The 27,434-nt window shown below is 32.4% G+C and overlaps 1 pseudogene; it reads right to left on the bottom strand.

Annotated features, from left to right (window-relative positions):
• Positions 1-27,434, bottom strand: part of LOC149539432 (regulator of nonsense transcripts 1 homolog) — a 136,986-nt pseudogene that overhangs the window by 15,585 nt on the left and 93,967 nt on the right.

The following is a 27,434-nucleotide window of genomic DNA, read 5'->3' as shown; positions in this document are numbered from 1 at the left end:
ATCTTACCTAATTCATTCAAACTAAAATTAAAGGAGGGAAGAATCAGGTGGGAAAAACAATTCTAGACTTCTATTTAAGGAGTCACAAGCCAAGAAGCAAGAGTATTTGGGGTGCCAAATTGCAAAGTGGTTGAAAGGTGTTAAGGGGAAGACATCAAGAGGAGAAGGAAGAACAGAGCATAAAGACTCTGCTTCAATAAGTGGTCAAAATGAAGACTATACTGGTATATCGAGCATGAAGACTCAAGGAGATGAAGCTTGAAAGGAGAACAAGCTATCAGAGCTGTAGAGATTGAAAGCTAGGAAAATTGTGAAGAGCTAAATTGTGATCTAAAATATGCAAGTTGTGAGTTGTATCAAGTCAAAAGCCCTTGTTGTTACTCTCTAACAATTGTGTAAGCTAGGGTAAAATCCTAGGGACCTAGGTCGGTTTAATAGTCATTTGTAAATCCTTTAATAAGGTGGCATTCCAAATGAATGTTCTAAAGTCCTCAAACCAAGCCAACTTCTAACAGGGTGGATAAATCCTTTAATCAAGTCACATTTAACAATGTGTTGTAGCCTTTAATAGGGTAGGCCTTTTAGAGGGCATCACTTTAGAAGAGTGAGAATTGAGTAGCATGTTACTAATGGTTTTTTCCCAAATTGGGTTTCCACATAAATCACTGTGTTATGTGTTGATCTTTCGTGTATTATGCTTGCATGTTGATTTACAGTAACTTGCTAAGTAGGAAAGTTTAAGCTTGGATGCATGAATAGTTTAATAGGATCACTTTACTTGATGAAAAAGTTTTAATTGGACATTTGGACCTTGAATAAATAATTCACCCCTCCTCTCAGTTATTCTAAAGCATTTCTAACAAATTTGACATAAATAATAAATATTAGTATTGTGTTGCCTGTATTGAATAGGGAAAACAACTATTGATAAATCTAAATATACATGGTTAGAAAACTATTGGTGTTCAATATTCTAATTCAATTAAATGCAGGAGAATAAGAATCATGTAAACAATATGCACTTGTAACTCTAGGCTTATTAACATCTTTGCTTCAAGAACTAATGGAATTAAGCACTCAAGTTCAGTGGCTTGTGTGGACTTGTCAATGAGGACCTGCAGAATCAGCAAACTATATGTTAGAATATCCATTGTGAGAATGTGAAGTCTGTTATAAGTACACATAGAATTTTTTATTTAATGAATGGAAGTCAATGGTGTTGACCAAACTAACAAAACTTGAAGTTTGATAGTTGAGGATCACTAGCACCAACACACGTAGAGAAAATGACATCAACACTTTGAGCTATCTCTCTCTCTCTATTGCTCTTTTAAGTGCCTTATACTTCTTTTCATCAGCACTTGATGGTTTCCCTATTACAATAGTTAGAACATAGGTATTATTCAACCTTAAGAAACAATGTATAGGGGTACATGTTTCAAAGAGAGATATTAGACTACACCCATAACCATAGGAAATGTTGTTAACACTATTCATCAATTATATACCACAAAATCTATCATATGTTTCAAAATTAACATGAACTTTAGTGAAAACATATTGAGTCCCAACCAAGCCATATAAGCATAATGGACCATGGTTGGGGACAAAGTATTTTTCTGTCTTACCAAATTTAGGTTTGAGTTGTATTTTTCAATTTTTATGCCATGGTTAAAAAATGAATCATTTGTTAAAATAGACATAAGTTTATAAAAAGGATATTTTAATGCTTTATAAAAAGTGAACAAGGATCTTATGATATATGTCAAAAGGTTTGTGTTCATTTTCATTTTCAGTAGGGATAAAATATGAAAGAAGTTAGTTAGAATTGTTTTATTATTATTAGTTTTATTTGTAAAAAATGAATGCCAAATGATATTTCAAAAATATTAAAATGTCTCATAAAATATTAGATCTTACCGTCAACCAATATTTTCATGAAAAATATATAGTAGACCATCATTTTTCCATTTACTTCTCAATATTATGCAATACATCCCCTTTACTGCACATTGTTTTGCTTGCTTTGCTAAATGATATATAATAGCTGCAGATGTAATAGTTTTTCCTATTCCAGGGGGGCCTTGAATCAAAATCATAGGTATACCAAATGATATAACATTAAAATTATTTGCATGATGAATTTGTAGTGACATCAACACAAATTTGTTATATTTCTTTTCTGACCAAATATATACATTCTAACTTATGAATGAATTGAAGATTTTAAAACAACAAACACAAAAATAAACCGGCTATGAGAAGAGGTTTTATAACACAAACCTAATGTGCCATTGCTACTTTTTGAAGGTATGGAATATCACCAAGTGGCCCAATAGGAAAACATCTATCAATAAGGCCGACGTGGACTAGTATATACACAACCCCACCAATGGTGATTCCTATGCCTTGGAAAAAGTTTTCAGACCCATTAAACCCCTTCAGACATAAACATAAGAATTAAGTAAATTTTCAACAATGTCTTGTTCATCATTTATCTAGATGATGGAATATATAGTGACCCAAATCATTATTGCACTGTTTTTCAAGATTGAATTTGTAAAAATATAGAAGGCAAGGTAAGGGATAGTCCATACAACACCAAAAAAAAGACTTGGCACAAGGCATTTGTAGTAGAGTCTATATGTTAGTAAGACATTGGCATGGATGGAATTGAGGATGGTAAATATATTGTTCATTTCAAAAGGTCCATCTTGAGGCCTGTGATGAGACTGCAAAACCAAGTGAATGTTTGATTAGAATAGAGTAAGTAAACATTTTTTTTTTGTTACAGTGGAATTTTAGGGTTGAAGATCATTTTTTCATCCACTTTAGCTCAATCTACAATAGCATTAATTTCATACCTCGTGGATATTCCAGAGAGCACCATGCTAGAATTTTTGGTGAACCCAGTGAGCCTAATGCTCCATTCCAACTTGTATACACAAAAATGAACTTAGACCCTTCCAAATAAAAGTGGTAGAAAAGATGACTTATTGGGATGAGAAGATGAGAGGTAGATGGATTTGATTTTTTTGATTCCTTAGTATGTTAGTTTGAGCTTCACTTGGTTTCAAGAATACTATGATATTCTCTACTTAACAAGGCCAACCACATGAAGGTGGAAGCTCATTTGGCCTCACCCCCCTCCCCCAACATCAATCTAAATTATCCATTATCATCTAATTACATACTTTTTTCATTCATTCATCCATCCATTTATGAACTATAACATTAAATCAATACAATCACATAACATTCATTAATATGATATAAAATTCATTAATACACAATACTAATCAAGACTTCATTAACACATAACAATATTCATTAACATAAAATAAAAATCAATATTAATATGCATCATTCATAGATAATTCCTTAAAACAAATTTCTTTCATTATCCAACAAGGTTTATCAAAGAGCATTTTTAAAACATCATTTCCTCTTCTCGTTTTTCTTAGTTCTCTTAAGAAAAATGCTCATAGGAGCATCCATATGTTCCTTATTGTCCTCCTCTTTTAGTACGTGTAATGTCAAATTATGATGGCTCCTTCTCTTTCGAGGAGTAGGAGGCTACTGCACTAAAGGGGGCTCTATTGCAAGAACAAGTAAATAGGATAAATTGGTATACTCTTTTTCTTTTTTTAACTATTACAAGTCTATAATTAAGTACTAGTACAACATAACATGCATTTTTCTTACCTAACAATGCTACATCATGTACATTAACATTTTTCTCTGCTACCACGTCAACATGTTGAACACTTGGAACATGCTCCACTCCTTCACCATGATGTTCAACATGCTCTAAAATATTCAAAAAAAAGGATACACTTTAAATTGTAATTGAATATGTTAAATTGTATTCATAATTGCATAATTAATTTCCAATAGAATATTAATACCTCCACCACTATAATGCACATCATGGACTTCATCACGAGCAGGTTCTATGATAGGATGTGAAGGTTGTAGTAAACTGTTATGCACATTGTTATGCAGTCAATTTACATTCAAAACTAACACCAAAAAAGAATATTCTCAACTATTCAATTTCATTTACTTTTCATTTGAGCAATTTACCTGTGAGATATCATTTGGTGCACTGGATTCTTGGGCAAGGCTTTCAGATTCTTCACGTAGGCACGTAGCCATGGCTTTATAGCCTTCCTTCAAGGCAATTTTTCTATCTTCATTTGTGAGGTCCACATTTAATTTTGTGCCCTATATTTTTTGCTTAATATCATTAGTTTTCCATTTATGGTTTCATTAAACAATTTTTTTTGCAACATTATATAAAAAAATAAATATGAAATTCATTGCTTCTACTTACAAGTCAAGATTAAAGATTCATATAGCCACCTGAGCCAAGTTTGTGTTGGCCAACCTTTTGTAGTCTCGCTTTTGTAGCCACGGATGTGTCCTGTATTCTATGAACAATTTTTAAAATCTTAGATTATATATTTACAAATATCACTAATTATTGCATGATTACAATGTACTTAATACTATCATGACATGCCTTTTTTTGCCCCATGCTACTTCATTTACTCTATTTTCATATAACCTTTTCTCCTTTACATCTTTGATTATTTCATTCCACTCCATTGGTGGAATCATAGGAGGACAGTCGTAATTTGAGTTCTCCTTAAGACCCCTTCTATATTGATCCCTCACAGTCTTTAAATGCTTTGATGCTATTTCAAAAGTAGGCCAGTGTCAAAAATGTTTTTTCCAAATTTCTGCTCAAAAGATGTAATCAATTGATTTTTTAATTCCCCTGCTTGAAAATTCCACCTTTAAAAAAAAATTTAGATTTTTAGATCAATAACTTTAATATAGTACGATAAGTGGAAGAAAAGAAAAATTGTGTGGCAATGATATGAAACTATGTACCTTTTATGTATGGTGGGTCCAAATAGTCTCAATGTCATATCAAAAAGATGATCAAAGAAAACATTATTACCTACAAAATCATAAAGGGATTATTAGTCTAAAATGAGTAAGGTAAAAGTAAACTAAATGTACACTTTATATAATAACAATTTTAAATCACCTAGAAGCTTTAGTTCTTTTAACGAAAACATAGTTTTCTTATTGAGAAACAATGTCGTTGCGTATGAACCAGTACTAACCACATGGACTACTCTAGGAAATGGATCAGCTTCACTAGTACTACTCTCTATTACTTTATCAATTGAAGTTCTATCTATTAGTGCACAAAATAGGACTGCACTAAGATCTATTTGGCATAATGTTTATTACTAGTTACATTCGCTGATGGATTAAGATCTATCTAGCATAACTTTATCACTAGTAAGATCAAGTCACTTAGTTAGCACCAATGGATTAAAAATCTCTTGCCAAGACTTTTCAACTAAGGAGTTTATTATTCAACTTTCTTGATTCCCACAGGCAGGTCATTATTCTTGATAAAAATGCACCTCATATTCCTTATAAAGAAAAAATTCACTACTGAGAAGACCAAACCTCTTAGGGATCAATCCCTCTGTACACTCTCATCCTCAACCTCAATTTGAAATTGTCTAGAGAAAGCTATTCTTCTAAATCATTCATTCATTTAGACTTGTCATCCTCTGACACATTTCATGAGCTATCACTTAGATTATTTCGCAACACTGATTCACACTAGTAGTTGAAGTAGCCTTTACATTAGATTTTCTTTCATTATGTTTTTGGCTTTTAGATATTATTTCAACATTCTAATTTCTCTTTGAAAAAGTTGATCTGATTTTTAAATTTTTTTTGAGATATTCATTTAAGTGCTCAAAATCAAAATAGATTGTAAATTAAAAGGACCCAAAGATATTGGTGTAGTCTAGCTAAAGGAACCAAAGATATTGTTACAGTCTAAGTACTACTCTTATATTAATATAGCAGCAGAAGCCAAATGACTAGAGTATGGCAGGAAAACTTAGAAATGTACTGATTCATAATATATGCCAATGAATAAATTTATGAGCTCATGAATCTATGATATTTACAAGGCATTCCCAAAGCCTTTTCTGCAAGAACAAGCACATCATATTCATAATATTAGATCTTATCATTTTGAACCACTGTTGAAACAATTGGTGCTAACTAAGTGACTTGATCTTACTAGTGATTTGATGTACAAACCAACATCTTCTTTTTAGTTGTGACAAATTTCTCATATAGATTGGTTAGGACTTGAATCTAAGATAATTGCAATTAAAAAGGGATGAGATATAATGGTGGTCTAGGAGGATCAAATCTTGATACTGGCATCTTAGAGGAGGTAAGTGATAGGAGGTAAGAAAAAAGTAGGATATTCTTATGCATTGAAACCAATTGTTACTGCTCATGCTCCCTACAAATCTAGATTAGTTGCATATATATTCAAAGATTGGTGATATATATATATATATATATAATATTTGAATTATATATACATACATACATATATATATATATATATATATATATCAATATTTTTCCATCCCTAAAAATCTAGATTAGTGATGTCTACAGTGGAATCAAATGAATCAAGTGGGCATGTTGATTTTGCAATCGTCGGTACTTCCCTTTGGGAAGAATGAAAATGATGCATGTGAAACACTCAAGGAAGAGGAGTAGTAAATGAAAGATAAAAAATAAAATAGAGAAAGATTGGATATTCACTTCTGCTTAACAGAGAAAGGTTGGATATTCCCTCCAGATCAAGACAACAAAGAGATTGGATATTCCTTGCTACTCCATGAAAACCTAGATCAAGACAATAGAGAAAGGTTGGATAGTTTTAGGGGGTCTTCACCTGCTGGCCATCTTCATCAAATTTTTAAACACTGTAGAATAAGATTAAATGGCCCCTCACCTTCCTCTAGATGCATCCTATGTAATAAGCAATTAAATAGCAACAACCATCTGATACAACTCTGAGTGAAATATGAGTTTAGTCTCTTGTCTAATTAATTGACTATTGCACTAAGTTGGATTATTGGACAATGAGGTTGCACACAAGATAATTTATGAAAATAAAGATGATTTAAAAAAAAACATTTTTCTAAACTTTTAACATTAGTGAGCAAATATGTTGTGTGGGAGAAATCTTTTATAAGTGCAATGATCAACTTGTTTTATAAGACTTTTTCTTTACTATGTGTCTACATCTATGTGAAAGGGTGTTACACAACTATGTGTCATGGATTAAATGCAAAAAACTCAGATAGTTTATTTTTAGGACAAAACTAGAGCAACATGCCAATACATTATAGAAGGCAATTGTAACTCCCATTCTGAAAGTAGAGACACTGAATATGAAATATCCTACCAGTAATATTTTTAGTTAGAGACTGTCATGACTTGTTTACAAAACCTCTCAAATCTCATTGTCTATAAGAAAAAAAAATTGAAGACAATTAAATTAGGTGTGTTGTTTAAGACGTATTGTTATCAAGCCTCATCTAAGTACCAATACAGAAGCTACTAAAGTTTTTCTCCATTCACTTATCTATCTATTTATGGATCAGTATATTTCTGGTATAAGACATGACTCTCCATAAATAATATAGTGAAGTGTGCTAAAATATGATATATATATTTCTAACACCCTCCCATAAATTTTCATGGAAAAAACATGCCTAGTAATTGTAATTGTACTTTTTCTTTTTTCTTTTTGTTTTGGAAGCTACATGCCATTTAAATCATTTTAAAACATTACCTTAGTTGGGACCTGATTTGTCCTCTCATAATGATAGTGGGATGATTTATAAACTTAAGCAATAGAGCTCTCCTCATTTACAAAACAAAATGTGATGGAATTCCTAAAAAAAAATTTGACACCTTATTTGGATCAATGAAAGAAACTATCACCTTTTAAAGATAGAAATTACAATTTATGGTGCAAACATCATAGCTCCAACCATCTGTCATTGGATTGGGACTGTCTTAGAGCAATGGATAGTTGATATTTCATCTCTCAAGTGATCAAATTACTAGGAAAAAGGGTGATTTATCATCTATAAGATTTAGACAATGTTTGGAGCATCAAAGAATATATTTAAAAGATTGATGGAAACATCTAGACATAACAGGTGATGGTCAAGCCATAATTTCTATGTAGAATATGATCGCATGGCATAGAATAAAGATTCCCTTGAAACCAAGGAAGGTATATCTAAATGTAAATTTTTGTATCTCTAGCCACATGGGTATATCAAGAACAACTTTGGGTTTGAAAGGTTGAATTAGAACAATCTGTGAGAATGAAGCACTAAACACTTTAAACATAGATGCTAAGCACATAGAAGCAACAATACAAGTAGTTCAAGCATGGCTAGAGATGATAGAAAAATGGAAAGAACCACCACAATTCTTAGTGGAATTAAATGAAGCTGAAATGAAATATTTTTCTTAACCACATTCCAATAAAAGTTGAGAAATTATTCCTGTATGGAGATTTACTAGAGCTTATAAACATCCAATAAGTTTTTTCTTTTTTCTTGGCCTTATTCACTCTTGTATTGTGTATAGGTGTACCTCATCAAATACTCTAGAAATCTTGGTGAGAAATTCCTTAGAGCCACCTATAGTTTCTACTAGTTTAATCAATGTTAATACAAGTGTTTTCCCCTATGAAAATAGTCATGGAGCAACAAAGCTTCTGGCATAGGCTCTATTCCACTAGATAGAGCACACATTCAATTAAATATAAAATACAAAAAAGAAACAAAGCACACAATGGATGCTTCTCTCAAGTATTTTTAAAACCGTAATATTGTTCTTTTTCCCAATCATAAAGCAACAAAAAAATAAGAAACAATTCATGTTTTCTTTTTCTTTTTTAAAAATCCAAGCTAATTTATTTGATGCAATTTCTCCAAATTGTCATTTTTTTCCAATTTGCATTAAGAAGGTAGCCTTTTTGATGTAATTTCTTACCTTAATGTAAATTTCCTTCATGGAATTTAGGCATAATGTCATAAAGTACCTTGAGACTACAATATAAATTTAGTTGATTAAGTTATTTATAGATTATTTAAATTCAATTACAAATTTATATTCAAAAAGGATAAAAATAAAAGAAACTTCTAATATTAGTCTATACTTTTATAGGAAACATCAATCCCTATTTAGTAAGAGGCATTCCAATAGTAGAAAAAAAGAAGCATGATTAGCACATTAAAAATATAGCAAAACAAGGTTTTACCAGTTGTAGTGGGCATAGACGAGGATGTTTGCATGGTCCTTGTTGCCAACAATGCACAAGGCAATACTGGACCACTGACTGAAGGAGGCATCCACACTTTATCATGAGCTAAAGAATACAATATTGTTAGCAAAGATATTCTCAATGGATAAAGATCAAATGGGATACTAGCTAGAAGTGTCTACAAAAAAAAAAGGTAAGTGTTATAATGTTGATGAAAATAAACAAAGAAAGTGTCACTTACATGAAGGTTGCGCGCTACAACCCTCACCATGTTCACCATGTGATGTCACAACTATCACATATTTCTATACAAGAACACATAAAATTAGAGATCATGATGCATAAGATACTATAAAATATTAACATCTATTAAACTTCTATTTTTGCTTTAGTCAAATTATTGCATACCTTAAAAGATTGGACCCTATGGTCCAATTCTTTTCTCATTGCCTCTTTCTCCTCGCTTGTGTCACCCTCAATGATAATGTTATAAATTTCATCAGTGAATCTTTGTTTGAGTTGCTAGGCCATGAACATAGGGTAAGCACTAAGGGCAATGTCATGTAGAAATGACACTTGTATTTCAAATCGCATTTGATCAGCTATCATTCTAGCTTTTTCTTATCATTTGTGACATCAACTATCAATAAAATTTCATCAAAATAACTTGAAATCCATAAAGAAAAGAACATAATAATATGACATTTGTTTCTATATTAACATTAAAAATTACAATAATTAGTGTTTACCTCTGCTAAAGGTGTGTGAGATGGTGCATCCATGTCACCCTATGAAAAAGATTATTAAGTCTTAGAAATCAGTAGCAAATTTAAAGTAATAGACTTACAAAAATAATAATAATAAAGTAGATTGTATATTTAAATCATTTGTCTTAAGTTAGCCAAAAATGTAACTAATGTGTATATCTAAAAAATATTTGACATGTTGTACTTAATGTTTATATCTGCACATATGGTTTGGAAAGAAAAATTTGGTCGTACATGACCCCATCATAGTTGACATTGATCCTACCTAGATATTTCATTTATCATCATGATCTTCATCCATGTCATCATCATCATCATCATCATCATCTTACTTGTCACTTTGATCATTGCCGTCACCACTAACATCTTCATCTCCATCATCATCATCTTCATCACCATCATCATCATGACCATCATCGCCATGATCATCACCATCTTCATCACCATGATCATGATTGTCATCAGCATCATCATTATCACCATTATCGTCAGCATGACCAAAAACATCACCATCTTCTTCTTCTTCTTCATTGGGTAATTGTCATTCTTGATAATCATTTACTTCATCTTGTGCTTCTTCAATATATTCTTCTTCCATCACATTATACTTTACCGACCTTCCTCTTGGGTCATGTCTAACAAAAAATGACCAACTTGGTTTGTGTGGAGCACCAAATTAAAACACTTGCTCACATTGACTTGGAAGAACATAGGGCTCATCTTCAACTGGCTCAAATGACCTTGTATTAATTATAGTAAATCCACTATCATGTTCAATAATAGTCCTATCAGGATCATTTCAATTCAATCATAGCTTGAACCATTTGATGACAAATAGAACTATTTTGAATGAATCAATGTCACACTCAAGTATATCATCCAAAATGCCATAGTATCAATTTTTAGATTATTGAGGATGTATGTCAGTTCTAGATGAAATATTGGTGATCGCAAAGACAACACTTATCCCAAAATCACATATTTTCTTCATTTCGTCTGACTTTTTTGTGTGAAATTTATAGCCATGGTAGTACATAGCTTTGTGGTGTTTGATCTACAATTATTCAAACATGTCAAGATTATTTGCATCGATCTATGAGTTGATATTAAACTTATGTCTCATGATTAGTAATTTTATGCGTACCTTTGTATCTCTTAAGCCAAATACTAGATCAAGTACCATTGGCGTAACATTGGGATCTCCATTATGATGAGCCTCTTTAACCAACAACCATCCCATGTTAATGAGTAACCATTTTCTTGAGACTATTCAATCCACATCATCATCCAATTAGGATTGTTTGCAATATACAAATGTAGTGCATCCCACTCACGACCAACTATAAAGAAGACAATTACACTAGTTAGAAACAACTTATATATTGATGATGGATAAGAATTATTAAACTAAAAAGAAAAAAACTTATAATTACTTCTCACTCTCCTCAATCTATCTTTCCCTATAAGGTACTCCCCTTCAAATTTTTTATTAGAGTTGGGATCCCAAATGCAATCTACATGGATATTTGCTGCAAACTTTGGAAGATATTTAGTAATGTACACCATGGTCTGGTATACCATATATCCCTCTACCATAGAGCCCCTAGGATGTGCTCTTTTTCAAACCAAGCCCTTCATAAATTTCAAGTGCCTATCAACCATCCAAATTGACCTATTTTGTATAGGTCCACATAATTCAATCTCCTCAACTTGATGTATGAGGTAGTGTTCTTGAGCATTGAAAAAGGTTGGAGGTAAATACTTTTTCATTTCACACATAAGCTATGGAATTTTTCTCTTCCAATATTTTATATCATTTTTATCAATTTTTTAGATGATAACCATCTAAAAGAGATTCAATATGCAAAAACACATAAACGAGATTTCAAATAAATTATACAATATATTTCAGATAAAAATTTACAAATCTAAGAAAAAACACTTCTAACCTCATGTATTTTTCAAGATCATATATAACTTGTTTAATACTGTTGTCAAACTAGTGTGGAAGGGATAGAGGTAGGACATACTGTACTCATTAAAAAATTATCATTTCAATATATTCTTAAATAATGCAATAGGTAGTACATTCAATTTTATAAATATACTATAAATAGAGAACATGACTTACCTTGAAGAAGGTATGCCAATCATGTGTTTTCAACCCTAGCCCAAAATCACCTTTCTTTGATAGAAGAGTGCTTATATTTGAAGAAAATCCTATTGGAAATTTTTCTTTTTTTATGACTTCTTTTAATGCATCACTTTGTTGCTTCTTTAATAACTAAGGAAGGGCACTTGTATTTATGTGGTCTCCATTGCTATTTGATTCAATGAAATATTTTAGTGCATGATTGGATTCATGAATGTCAGTAAAATTTTTGGTAATTTTTTATTTATCACACCTTCCATCCAACATTTTCCATAGTGTCTCTATTACATTCTTTCCAATATGCATAGCATCAAACAAATGGATGATTGAGAGATCCTTGTAGTATGGTAACCTACTAGATTGAGTATGATAAATTTTCATTCTTCTAGGAAGTTGGTCATTGATGTCTTGATGACCTTCATAGGCATCAATTACATCATTAGTAAATATAAGACAATATCAAAATACAAATTTAAACTTTGGATAACAAATTGGACATTACCTCGATGATTTAGTCGATCATATTCTAACTTCCATAGATGAGGTGTCATTCTCCATGGCCTTGATGATGTCTCTTCTTTCCCATTGAAAAGATGTTATTTGGCAATTCAATACCTATGATTATTGTGGAAAAAGTGCCTAAACTCATTGAACACCTACTTTCCTAAACTTCTCAAATGATGAGATTTTATCTTCGAACCACAAACTGGACATGCAAATTTTTCCTTTGTCTAAAGACCTAAAAGATCATGTACAATTTGATAATGTACAATTATCATGTGTAACTTAAGAATATGATAGTAATGCGTAAGCACTATAACAAACCAAAAATATATGATCTTAACAATATAACATACCATAAAAATGAGTTAGTCTAGGGGCATCATGTATTGTCTATACAAGTATTGCATGGAATTAAATTTTTTGGTGTCCTATTGGTCTAGAGATGTCATACATAGTGATGTCATTCCATAACTTCAACAACTCATCAATTAGGGGGCTTAATATACACGTTTATATCTTTAACTTGGTACTTACCTAGTAATTTAATGAACATAAACATTACATAATTATTATGACCATTTTCATGCACTATTTATAAATTAATTTAGATAACTATAAAATGAAAAAATACCTAGCACAATCATTGACAACATTATGTGCTTCTTCTTTATGGACATCCAAGGAGCAATGTTATTGTTAATAATAAAAATAGGCCACTCTGAATAAACAAATCTCATATCTCCATATGGTTTGACACCATATGCTGCTAATGAAAGCTTTAGATTATGAGGTTCTTTAAAGTGTGACCATGTTTCTCCTATCTCTTTAAATGTAGAACCATCAACAGACATTCACATAATGTCATCTTGACTTCTATTGCATGCATGGTAATCCATAAATTGTGCTAAGCTAGCGCACCTAAATAATTGTTGAAGATGTGGAATAATGAGAATGTACAAAAGAACTTTGTGAGGCACCTTTTTTGTTATTTGATCTGACTGATATCTACTAATATGAAAATCAGGACATTCTATTGTAAATTCATGTTGTTTATGATATAGAATGTGATCATTGGGACGTGCATGTATTGTCTGATACTTCATTCCAATCTGATTCATAATGGTAGATAATTCTCGGTATGAACAAGGAAAAATGTTTGATGGTGGTAACAAAAACTCACTAATCAACCTACAACAACAAATATGCATTGTAACCCTAAGACTCAAACTGATAACCCAAGATTGAATGTCACTTGGAGTTCCCCTCTGAATGGTTGGATTAAAGGAAACTTTGATGGTGCTGCTAAGGGAAATCCGGGGAGTGCGGGTTGTGAAGGTGTGTTGAGAGATCATATGGGAATAGTTAAAGATTCTATAGCTATCCCTATAGGTCAGACTAATAGTCACATTGCTACAGCTACGATGACCCTTTATACTATGAAAATTGCAGTGGATTTGGGATGTCCAAAATTATGGTTGGAAGGTGACTCTTTAAATATTATTAATATCCTTAATAATAAAAGTGCTATCTCATGGTTGATAGAGACCACTATCAAGGAGATTAAATACCTTATTCAAAAATTTGAAAAAGTTGTCATATCTCATACCTTTCGGAAGGCCAACGATGCTGCTGATTGGGTTGCCAACTATGCTATCCTAACGGGGAAAATGGTGAGGTGGACCAATGAATTAAATAATCAAGTTGATCTCAAAGAAATTATTCATTATGAAGCTATTCATGCGAAGGTGGGTAAGATTTGAAAAGATTGGAAAGTTAATGATTTCGTGGAGTGATCAAATTATTTCCAAATTTTCATTTCCTATGAAGTACACTCAAATTCATTCCCTATGAAGTACACTCAAATGAATGTGACATGGTGTTCGCACATTTCTCCAAACAAAGGTGTCTATTTTGGTGGGAAGAAAAATAGTTTTCTTTCTAACCCTCTCCTTCTATGCGTCTGGTTTTTCTGGTTTGAATGTGTTTACTGTTCTCTGCTGATGGGGGGTGAACCACGCAAACAAGAACCAAAAAATTGTGAGGCATGGAAGGCTCACAAGGATGTTTGGAAAATTTTGCAGAAAGGAAAAGTGACTCATTACATGGAGTGAATCAATGGTTTTAAGCCACACATCACTATAGCTTTCTTTAAGAACTGGTCCAATGACAAAGTCACTCTCCATGGTGTGACTATGAAACTTACAGAGGAGTTTATTGCTGAGATCACGGGGCTTCCTATGGTGGGCATAAAATTCACTAAGCAAACTAGTATTTCAAATGTAGCCTACAAAAAGTTTCTGAAAACGGAAGAAGAGGAGAAGCTTCTGGAAAAGAATATTGATTTCTTTGATGCGAATCAGATAAAGGAGATCTGGAGGGATGTTCTTTGCTGCATTTGTGAGTATTTCATACTTGATGGAAGAAATAAAAGAGTTCATAAATGTCATTTTGTTTTTTTAAATCATTTCAGATATAAAGATAGAATATCTTTCCCCTTCTTTCTGTGGTTTTCTTTACTTAATAGTTTAGAAGCCCATAAGAAAAAGGATTCCAGACCCATTCTTCATGAAGGTCTGATCCTTCTTATTGAGGGATATTGTAAAAATAAGCACATTTCCTCTACTCCCTCTAAGGACAAGAAGAAAGAGCCCATTAAGAGTAAGAAGGGTAACTCTGTTAAAGGTAAAGAAAATGCCCTGAATTTGAAACCCTCTGCCTCTCAAGTTCTTGAGGATGAGGAGTCTGAGATTGATAATTCAGAAAGCTATGAGAATTGGAAACCTAAGGATGAGGATGATACTAAAACTGGAGAGTTAAGTTCTAATTTGGATGGGTATCTAGAGACTGAAGATAATAATGAAAAAGGAAAAGAGGAAAACAATAGTGAAGGTAACTTTGAACAGAGTAAATCTAATAATGAGGGCAACCAGGTTATTTCTAGTGGGGGTAATATAGTGGAAAATAACACTGTTGGGAATCCTATTAAGAAGAATAAGGAGGACCATATGGCTATTACTACTTCTCCTATTAAGGGGATAGAGGAAGAAAAAAGGAAGGACTCTGCTCATCCTGAGGACTATGCTGAGGGTCGAAAGGAGGATCAAATGGAAATGGAGGACATCAATGACAATGTCTGCTCCCCCCCTCACGAGACTGCTGAAGATGATTGTGACGCTATGCAGAGGGATACCATGCTTAACTTCCTACATTCTACTAAGGAGAAAGCTGACACCAGTCTCAAGGTTGATTCCTGGATCTACAATGAAATAATGGGTTTGAAGAAAAAGGTGGAAATTCTGCAACATAACCTGGATACTATCAATGCTAAACTTAGTCATATGGAAGGATAGATGGGAGACATCCCTAAAAAACTTAACAACTATGATCAGAACCTCACTATGTTAATCAAGGAGAGTAGCACTAAGATGGAACAGGTCACCTCAAGTATTTGGGAAGCCACTACTAGCCTGGGCAAAAGGGCGAATGAAGATATCATTTCGACTGAGGGTCTGAGCAAAAGAACTAGGTAGAGCTCGAGGAAGAGTGCTATGAAAATTGCTGCTACTATGGATGTTGTTTCCATTCAAGAGACTGCTGCTATTGGTAAGGAAGTAGCTAAATTGATCCCAGAGCTACAATAGTGGCACTGGGGTGGGTTCTCTGGTTTGGTTCCTGTCTAGTATTGGTCGCTGGTTGGGGACTTAGGTCCTGGTTTCTGGTTTTTTTTATAGATTAGACTATTTGTGGTTCCAGGTCCCTATAAAACTTGGGTTAGTTTGTTTTTGGAATTTTCTAGTGGTTTCAGGTCCCTGTAAAACCTGATTTTGATACTATTCTTCAGTTTGTTGTAGGTTTTTTCCTAGTTGGGCTATCTTGCTTTACCTTTCTATTTTTTGTTAAAAGGTTTTGGAGTCCCTTCAAAACCTACTTTTACCGTAATCTAAAACAAATATGCATTGTTAATATAATGAATAGTAATTTTATGTTAACATTGAAGATGACAAAAATGGCATACCTTAGCATACGCGACATTGCTACATTGGATATACCATTCATAACCTTTAAGTTCACCAACAACACTATAGCCAAGAGTAGAATTGTTTGGGAGACTTCGTTTAAGGGCTCGTGTGCCTTCTCAAGTAAAGGTATATCAAGACCATCTTCATCATCATTATCAGATTCACTAGTACCATCATTGTGAGCCTCTTTATCACCTACCCCAATACCATCTTCTTCAATCATGTTCTCTGGCACATTATCATCTTCTTCCATGGGAGTGTTATCCTCAGCTTGGATATTCACAGCTCCATGTTCCTTTGGTAGGAAATCCACATTCAAAAATGGACAAAAATTGTGGCCCCCTTCAATGTGACCATGCTACCTATAATGACTCTAGGTTGTTGTGATTAGAATTCTTCAATTCTTTAAGCCCTTACACTTTTTGCAAGGATAATAACATTTATCAAGTTTTCTTCAGAATTGAGCCCACAATGCAGCCATTGTCTCATTATTTCATTTTGGGTTCATATTTTCAGGTGTGGTCTTTCTTCACAGGAAAATATATCTGCAAATAAATTGGACATGTTGTGGTTAATATTTATATTTGCACATATGGAAATTATTGATTAATGTTTTCAAATGTAACTAAAATGATCCTATAATTTCTAGAAGGCCTAGATGTTTGCAAAATGTGGAGTTATAGAAAATCTATCTTAATTATTTGCAAAATGCCTCAAAGAGATGTTACAAGGTGAAAGTTACTTAGGTGTTATCAACAACATGCCTTGACTAATCTTGATAGCAATGACTAATGTGATTAATGCATCAACTAATGAAGATGACTAAAAGATAGAAACATATTAATGTATAAAAATGTTTCTCTTGAGGAAATATATGCTCTTTAGTAAGATATAAAAGGAAATATGAATTAGATGTGATCTATGTGTACTCCAGGTAGATGGACATTACCTTTTGAAAATTGGTCAATAGGGGCATCATATTTTCATCAATTTATTAAGAGTTTTGTATAGTTTGAGACTAGAGTAAGAGATAGTTATCATTGTTGCTAAAGATTATTATCCTAAGGACTACAGATGAAGTGTAATCAAACATTTCATTGTTTATGGTTTTACCAATCCTAGGAGGCTAGCTAGGAATAGGAACTACTCTAGGAACATTTTGTGGATAAGCTTTTGGAATGAGACAATTCAATATGCTTGGCAGTTAGATACAACAATCTATTGTGATATAGTGTCATATTTTGTATCATATAGTGTCATCTAAAACATTACCATTGTACAATCAAACCTAGAAAAAATAATTCATTGATATGAATTATGGAAATCTATTTAAACATAGAATTCCAATGTCAAAGCAATCGCAGAGAATATATATTTGTCAATGCTAAAAATTAGTTGTAAGCATGAGGTTTCCAATTGAAGCTAAACTATAAGCATGATACTCCAAATAAAAGGTGTGATTGTGTGATGAAACAATATGTGCAATTATAACTGAAGTGTCATCTAGTGATTCTATCTTCAATTGTAAACATGATTCGCCAAGATATTTTGGGTGTGAGAGCCTCAAACATAAATTCTATCATGGAAATGGTTTTGTCTTGCAACCATAAAATAACAAGAGTGTCACCTAATAGCTCTATCTCACAACTCAACACATGATACTCCAAAGTCTTTTGGGAGTTCAAATGCATACATTCTATCTTACAAAAATCTTAGCTAGTATGACAAGGGCCATGCTCTAACTAATCTAATGAGCCCTTTAGTAGTTTCCTTTTCAAATAGCCATGAGCCTTAATGGCATGCATCTTCATAGCACATGTATCCTATAGTTTCCTACTAGTTAGAACATTTATTTCATTGGTTTTCATCAAATGATTTGGTTGCAAAGAAGACATACAATCCTGCAATTCATATAATCAAGAATGGCCATGACGTGCATTAACTCTTACTATACATATTGTAATACTTGTTTTAAGGCCCTTTAGCTTAGGAACCACACTTCTCTTTGATGGATTTGCTAAGCAAGATTAAAAAATTACACAAGATTTGTTGAAGAAATGTACCATCAAATAGCAAGACACATGAACTTTGAGAAAGAAAAATTTGTATAATTTTTTTTATATCAAATAGCTAGAAAAAATCTAAAATTTGTATCAATACCATGCTATTTTGAGAAAAAAGGTAGAAGATGCTATGTATATGCAATTTTCTACCATAGTAAATGTAGAGAGGAGGTGACAAAGGAATTCCTAGACCTAGAATTTGTGATCCCTGATATTGTTGCAGTGAACATTCTCACATTCCCAAAATTCCAAAACTGATAGGAAAATGTCAAAATCTACTTTGATGTCCTTATTCTCAATGGCCATGCTGAAAAAACTCTAAAATATTGCTTTTCATATAGAGTAAAAGATAAATTCTTCTAGACCACAAATTTTGGTTTCATATATGATTTGAACAAAGATTATATAAGAAATGTGTTAAGAAAGAGACTACAAAACTAAACAAGCGAAAGCCAGTGCATAAATACAAGTTTGGCAAATAGAAAACATTGAACTTATAATTGGATCGACATGACTATGTACACAAGTCCAAACCCTCACCTATTATACAGTTTAACAAATATCCAAAAAAATGAAGAAATATGTAAATTGATTCACAGAGCTATCACATCCACCTAAAAGGATATTTTTATTGGCAAAGCTTTTCACAATCTAGAAAATCATATCCAAATCTTAATTATGGATAGAGAGGAATGTTTACAAGCAATTTTCTATTCTAATCCCTAGATTCTTGGTTCAAAACACACAATTATAGACATGTGGAACATGGAAAGGAAAAGTAATATAGGTCACAAGTAGAAAAGAGTTTAGAGATGGTAAAGTTGATACTAAAGTCAACCAAACAAAAAATAACGTGAAATCATAGTGGAAGAGTGAACATGGAAGTAGTGATTAACCATGTATTCATGGGTATAAGAAATAATTAGAATAAGTTAACAAATAACAAGAAGCTAAAAGTAAAGTTTCAAAAGCCCTATCACACAATATGCAAAGATAATAATGGAATATGCATGAATCGATGCATGATTTGTAGTAGTTTAAATAGTTTAATAAAACAAATATTAGATTCCTCCTCTAAAGATATTGCTAGCAAAAATTTAACTCTCTTTATCAAACTCCTTATGCATAAAATTTAGACAATAATTTTTGTTGCAAAATTTCTTACTTAATGATTTAAAAAATAAATAATTTTCTTTGAACCTAAGATTCTATTTGATGCCAATAGTTTTAGACTAGAAAAGAAATATTTTGATTTCTTAGAAATTCTACCAAATGGGGTTACAAGTAGAGTAGGTTTAATCATGGAGGAAACACCATAGTTAAGTGCGCTCGAGTTGGAGTAGTACTAAGACGGTGTGACCTCTCAAAAATTTTGTGCTTCACCTCTATGAGCATCACCTAAATCTAATGAGTGCTAAGTGTTCTACATGAGAAACATGGTTTGTATAAGCCACTACTCATGAAATATGAATCAATGAGTTTGCCTCAAAAACTACACAGTTGAATTCTGGTAGCAATATCACAAGGAAAATAAAAATTAAAGCATAAAGATATTCTTCTCATAGATCTACCAAATTGGATAGCTGAAGTAAGATATAGTGCTCAGTATCTTCTGACTATGTACATGCAGTATCTTCTAATTATGCAAATGTAGTATCTACTTGTTACAGATTTTCCAAACACCAAATGTTGCAACAGATATTTTCTTAGAAATATTAATAGAAAATAATGTTTCTAACTAGACTAGAAAGTTCAATTGAATTACAAGAATAGGTGAAATAAAGTAAAATTGAATAATCTATGATATCCAGCTAGTACACGGTCTATAGAGTTTGATTCACTATTTGTAATTAGCTCTTTATGTATTTTTTTCCAACTATGAATTGTGTTGGTAGCATATAACAAAAAAATACATATTAATTTCTTATCAATGATTTTGTGTGTTTTATATAAAAAGATGACAGTAAATTGTATACAATGAATTTCAAAAAAAAATTTCAGGAGAAACCTAGAGTGAAGTCTAGAATATTGAATTTCCAAAAGGAAGGAATTGGAAAAAAAATAGCATGCACTAGTTAAACATAAGTATATTTTATTAGATAGGGAGATATACCTTGCTTATATGTGGCCTCTCTTTAACCTTTGCAAGGCTATTTTAGTATTTGCTATTGCGTGGACCAATACAAATGCATCTTAAGGTAGTCACACTACTGAGTTATAATAAATGAAATACAAAATCTGTAGATTTTAGGACACACACCAGTCTTAATAAAAGAATATAAATTACAATAGAACAAAGGTTTACTTTTATTTTAGTTGACAAGATTTATTATACGTACAATTGTATAATTTTTATATTAGATAAATTGTAAAATTGAATTTAAAACTTTTATTTTCATCATTCTCATTGGATTAAGGATTAAAAAAAGGATAATTTTGTATATAGTATATAGGATATGTCAAAGCTTTTGGAAAATGTTTGTGCATATATCAGATTTTATTTGAGAATGAGGAGAATATATTTTTTATTCATATTGTATATAAGATTAATTAGTATTTAATTATATTTCTTTCTTGCTTACACTCTCAATTGAAAGAGCTACTGTTATAAAATTGTTGACAAGTTGGAGGAAAAAGATTTAAAATGTGGTACTATTGCCAAGTTTACTTTTTAAATAGTGGCTTAAGTCAAATGAAATACTCGACTACTGATTGGTGAAAAGAAATCTCTCAAGATGATATGAAACTTTTGGTGTATCAAATAGTAGATACCTATTGATAAATATAAGCATAATATATTTTATTAAAATAAATTATTTGACACCTATTTCTATCAAATATACTCTTATCCTTTATATCCTCAATGCTAGAAACTCAAGTAAGGTGGTAATTGCATTCATTGACTTCACTGACTATCATAGACTATCTATGGTTGCATTTCAAATTCTAATCCCTTGCCCAATAGTCAAGGCCCCAACCACTAATCCTTTGACTCTTAACATCATACAAAACCTTCCTAGATATTCCTCCACATCATGCATTAATTATCAATACAAACAAAAGTCCTTTCATCTACTAGGCTCAATCTCATTTACAATTCATTTTAACTCAAAACAATCCTAATACTTATCACCTAAAACATGTTTATCCATTCACAAACTTGTATTGAAACCCTATCACTCTCCTAGTATCTTTTAGCTATTAACATGTGTTGCAATAAGTGCATGAGATTTCATCTTATCATCTTCATTTGCAATACCTATGAAACTTGTATATTTAGATGAAAAAGGTTGTGGAGATGATAAATAAAATTAAAATATTAAATAAAAAGATGGAAAATAATTATTATGTTGCTTCACAAGCTGCTTCATGTCATCAAATTATTTCCTAAAACAATAATTTTTAGCATGTTCAAGCTTATTAAAAAATAGCTACATTTAAAATTTAAACTCTTCTTAGGTAAATATTATCCTGAGAAGAGGTAGGAGGTTCTATTAATTCTTATCTTAAGTTTATTGTTCATATTTCCTTTACCCTTGAATTGTGAATCAATGCAAGAGACTTTGAAGATACATCAAGTTGACATGTTTGCTTATTGTCTAGTCAATCTATCACATTTTTCAAATGAAGGTATTACAAATGATGCTCTTGAACTATCCATGATAGAGTAAAAGGAAGTAGAGGATCATGAAAAAAAAAAAATTCAAAAAAAATAGAAATATGTATTCCTTGTTAGTTTTCTATTTCTAATAACCAACTCAATGTGATCTCAATATTCTAAACATAGCCAAATAATATTTAATGGTAAGAAAAAAGAGAGTAAAAAGGGATGCAATTTATTCTTATAATAACACAACTCTTACCCTTTTAACTAATAAAAAGAGATTTGTGTACTCATTTCACACCTCTCATGGATTAATAAACTACTCAATATTAAAGAATGATCTATCTGAAACATGCACTTCAATCAAGCCTATAGCCTCATCAAGTTTATTTACATTTGAAAATATTTGATATTATTTGGTGTAAATTAAATAAAAATATGGAAGGATAGAATATTAGAAGAGAAGGGAGAGGTGACCCACTTCTTTTTAATTGTACAATCAAAAGGATGATGGCCCAATAGGCTCAAATATGACTTAAGAACTAAGTTACTAAATGATCCTTTGATGATAATGAATTAGAATAAGTTGTATTTGAGGAGATACAACAAATTGATGTAAGATAGAAGCCTAATTATGCTAAATGAAAACATATAACATAATAAAAAAGACAAAAATTAGACATGAAATTGTAATGAGTGGAAATAGAAACCACATTTCATCACTAATATAGGATTTAAATTTGAAGTTATTTTGGAGGGTATAGGAAATCTAGATGTCATATACCTGGGTATAGGATGCATTCTCACTATATACCTTATACTTTCTCCCAAAAAATTTAGAGATCATTAATTTGATCCTATACTTTCTAGATTTGTAATAGTAGGTTTGCCACCTATTCTTTCGATTCAACATTGGGACATGCTACATTTTTTGGGTAGAATGTTGGGGAGAAAAAGAAAGAAGTTTGTGGGAATTAGATAGAGGCCATCAGGGAGATGGGTTGCTAAGATTAAAGACACCATTCAAAAGATCAAACTTTGGTTGGGCACCTTTGACACAACAGAGGATGCTACCTGGGCCTATGATGAAGCTGCCTATATTCTGATAAGGAAAAATACAAGAAGAAATTTATGGCCATCTCCTTCCACTGAAGCCCATGGGACCTTAGTGTTGCCTTAAAGGACTACAAGGATGCTATAGCTTATTCTCAAGGAAGCCAAAGCCAAAAACAACAATGACGTTATGATATCTAACATCAATTCTTCAATAGATCATAGTCTTTGTAATAAATTTATGCACTCAAAACTTAATCTTGAAGCTGAAATTCCAAGCTTGAAGGAGGAAAATTTATCTAAAACTGAAACATCCCAAATCCACAACTTAACCCTAGGGATGTCAAGCATGGATGGAATTTTACATTCTACAGTGCCCAACAAGCCTTATGCTACTGCTAATGATTCAAATGAAGAGAAATATCTTGAAGATCCTACTCTGCCCATTGAGCCAAACATTAGAATGGGCTAGAGAGATGTCAATAAGGGAGCTTCCCAATTGGTCCAAAAAATCCCTAAAAAAGACTTGCCTTAGTTTATCCACAAAACCATTTTAGACCCTAGAGTGGTTTATACAAACTCTAATAAGGATTTGCTTCAGTTGGTCTAGAAAACCCTTATAACCCCTACAGCGGTCCAAAGAAATCCTAATGAGGACTTGTCTCAACTATTAGAAGATAAAGATTGGTCTTTGAATCCTAGCTCACCCACTATAAATAGAAGAATGGACAAGAGAAACCCTAGTAATGGGGCATTCAAAATGATTGAGACAAACCCTAATAAGGAGCTACCTCAAGTACTATAGAAAAGCTACTATAGTGTGAAAGGAGGTAGGGAAGAGTGTAATTTGAGTTCTTCTTCAATTTTGATGGAAATAGATCATATCACACTAGTGGAATGTATAAATAGGGAAGACACACATATTAGTTCTAGTCTACATGGTGTGATTGCAAAAATGGATAATGATTTTGATTTATTGATGTCTCTGATTTGGCAAGTGGCTATTCTCCCTTTACCATTGCTGAAGAAATGGTAGAGCCTACCAATAATAATAGTTGCATGCCTAACATATTCATGGTAGATGAGGCTTCTAACTATAATGGGTCTTTATAGAATTTATAAGAACAAGATTCTTCAATGTTTAGGGAGGCCGTTAACAAAAGAATGTATGAAAGAAAGATCTTCGCTTCTCTATATGCCATGATTGGTGTTTCTGAATACTTCAATTATACCAGTGAAAGAAGTTAAGCATAGCATCAAAAACTTGATTTGGCAGAGAAAGAAGATACTCTAGATCTTATTTTAATTGGATCCTATCCTAATCTAACTTATCTATATTGATCTCCAATGTGCTGATTTGAAATTTGTTAAGCATAAATAGTTTTCTACTATCTTTTACCTTGCATTTTTTTCCTTTTGTTTGTAATGGTTTTGGGTTTCAAATCTTCTAGATTTAGGAGAGAGCTATGGGTTTTATACATTACCATTATCATCACACATGAAAAAAACATAAATTTTTTGGAAACCATAAGTATTCTGTACACATGCAATTTCATGTAAACAAACATGTAGGAAACCCCAAACTCAAACCAATGGAAGAAAAATGTGATAAGTACAAAAGAAGCCATAAGTCGAGGAAACCATAAATCCTAGAGACAAAGAGAGGTAGTCAAATGGAAAACCATAATCTTTTGCACTGCTCACTCTATAGTCTCCTTAGCCAACTGTTAATGCAATTTGTGTTGACGAGAACCTAGATGCCCTCTGCAAAATAGTTGGTGGTTTTGATCATCCTACAGGAATAGAGGGCCCAAGATGTCAGTATGTAGAAAAAGTCTGAAATAATCCCAATTGCATTGCTTTAGTTTGAAGAAAATTAAATTTGGGTTGAGAAATCTACCTAGCCCTTATGTCAATATGACAAAACCTTGAGAACTTTTGTGTAGCTATCCTTTGAGAGGCCTTGTGAGGACAAATACTTTTAACTATTATTCACATATAAGTGGTAACATATGTGCTCCTCATAGTTGCAAGATCAAGGCCTCTTTGAAACACAATATCTACAGCCCTCCTAAAAAAAGATGCTTCAAAATAGGAGTGGAATTAAACCCACAGTCAAGTAGGAGAATCCTGTGTATGAATTCATGCCTACTATTGCACACTTCATTCTTTGTCCTACTAAAAAACCTATCACTTGTCATGAGAAAGTACCCATAAACATATATGATCAAGCTTGTGTGCAAAATTAAATTGGGGTTATATAGAAAAATCTACTAGTTTAAGCTCTGAAGCCATGGGAGTTGACACAAAACCCACAATTCTTGATTCTCGCACTTGTGCTTGTGTATTCAACTAGCATGCAACTCTCGCATGCAGTCAAATTGGCCACATAGTTAGACAATTATAAGGGCTATACAAAAGGACAATTGAGTGTGAATATCATCTTAGAACCAAATTAGGGCCTCTGGATCCATGTATACCAGAGTAACACTTTGTGGGTATGCAAAAAATTACTTCAATTTATACCGGTATGCAAGCCAAGATAACAACTACAAAAGAATAAAACTAGCAAAGATATCAATCTCTAGTGTTAGAATCAAGAATCGATCAATAAAAAGAGTTTGAGAATTACTTAATATAAGATTTTCCATTATTAATGGATCCAGATTTCTGATTATCAGATAAGCTAAGGAAGTGCAGATGCCCTCACTTCCTCCATAGAACAGATATGCATTTCTATTTTCCCTAAAAGTGGCATGTTTGTATTCATGCACTGGACCTTGAACTAACAATGAAATAGGGTGAAATCAACCTTTTTCATTTTAACATGATGAAGCTCATGTTGGTCAAAATTTTGACCAAGATGGGCATCAATTTTTAAAAAAAAGATATTTTTCCTTGCATATTCTAACCGATCTAAAACATTTTGAAAGATGGTGGAAAATTTTTGTCTAAAAATGGGGTCAAATGTACTAGTGATCAAAGGGGTGTGCAGGCACACACTGTTGTAGTCTCACAAACACGTCCCATTCCTTACTAGTAATGGGGGCCAACTTCTTTTTTTGAGTTCATGAATTAACCATTCGGGAATTGAAATTTTTTTTAGAGTCAGAAAGTTGAAAAAGCCCAAAAAATTAAAAAAATGGAAATGAAAAAAGATATAAAAATATAAAATTCAAATTTTTTTAAAAATAATAATAATAATAATTTTTGCATGCGCAACACGTGAGGTATGCGCCGCGCACCTGCATACCTACGTAGGGGCGTGATGTGCACCCCTTGCATTCACAGGGGTTATAAAACCCCCCGCCCACTGATGAAACCCTAACTCACTTTCATTTTTGCATTTTCAACACCCTTGTGCAAAGGTGAGCACCTCTTTGTCGTCTGCTTTCACATCCACATAGTGCACGTCTAAGCAAACATCCATACATGTGTGCTTGAACACGTCTGCTTTCACAACTACATGTCCACCTTCACAACACAGAGCTCGCACACTACTCCACATGTGGCCCACACACTATGTACCACATGGTGCCATGTGCCCAATACCATGGTGTGCATGCCCAATACCATGGCTATGACATGCTCAATAAACTTCAGCGTTGCATGCCCACAACAAACCTTGGTGTCACGTGCCTTCAAATGGCGCCATGCACCCAAAAAAATGTGCCACCCACTGTACACACTCCTATGCTGTGCAATGTGCACCTATTTTAAAACCTCACCATCACTTGCACTGTTGTCTGTCATGCATGCTCTAAAGCGATGCCCCATGCTTCCAAACCCTAGTTGCATGTGCATCCATTTTTTTGCCCACACTTTTTGAAAAAAAAAAGAAAAACGTAAAAGCTAAAAAATTTAAAAATTTAAAAAATAAAAAAAATAAAAAAAAAAAAAAAAAAAAAAAATGAAAAAAAGAAAGAAAAACAGATTTAAAAAATAAATAAAAGCACCCAAATTGGGCATTTCATTTTGTTCTTTATTTTTAATTTCATATATTTTTTTAGTGAAATTGAAGACATTTGTGTTTTGATTTCCAAGTTTTATCATTGACCTAATGATCATTTTTTTCG

This window comes from Cupressus sempervirens, chromosome 9 (genome assembly GCF_028749045.1).
Source record: "Cupressus sempervirens isolate cs-2001-9-10 chromosome 9, ASM2874904v1, whole genome shotgun sequence".
Taxonomy (NCBI): Eukaryota; Viridiplantae; Streptophyta; class Pinopsida; order Cupressales; family Cupressaceae; genus Cupressus; species Cupressus sempervirens.
This window is presented reverse-complemented; position numbering and strand designations above follow the sequence as displayed.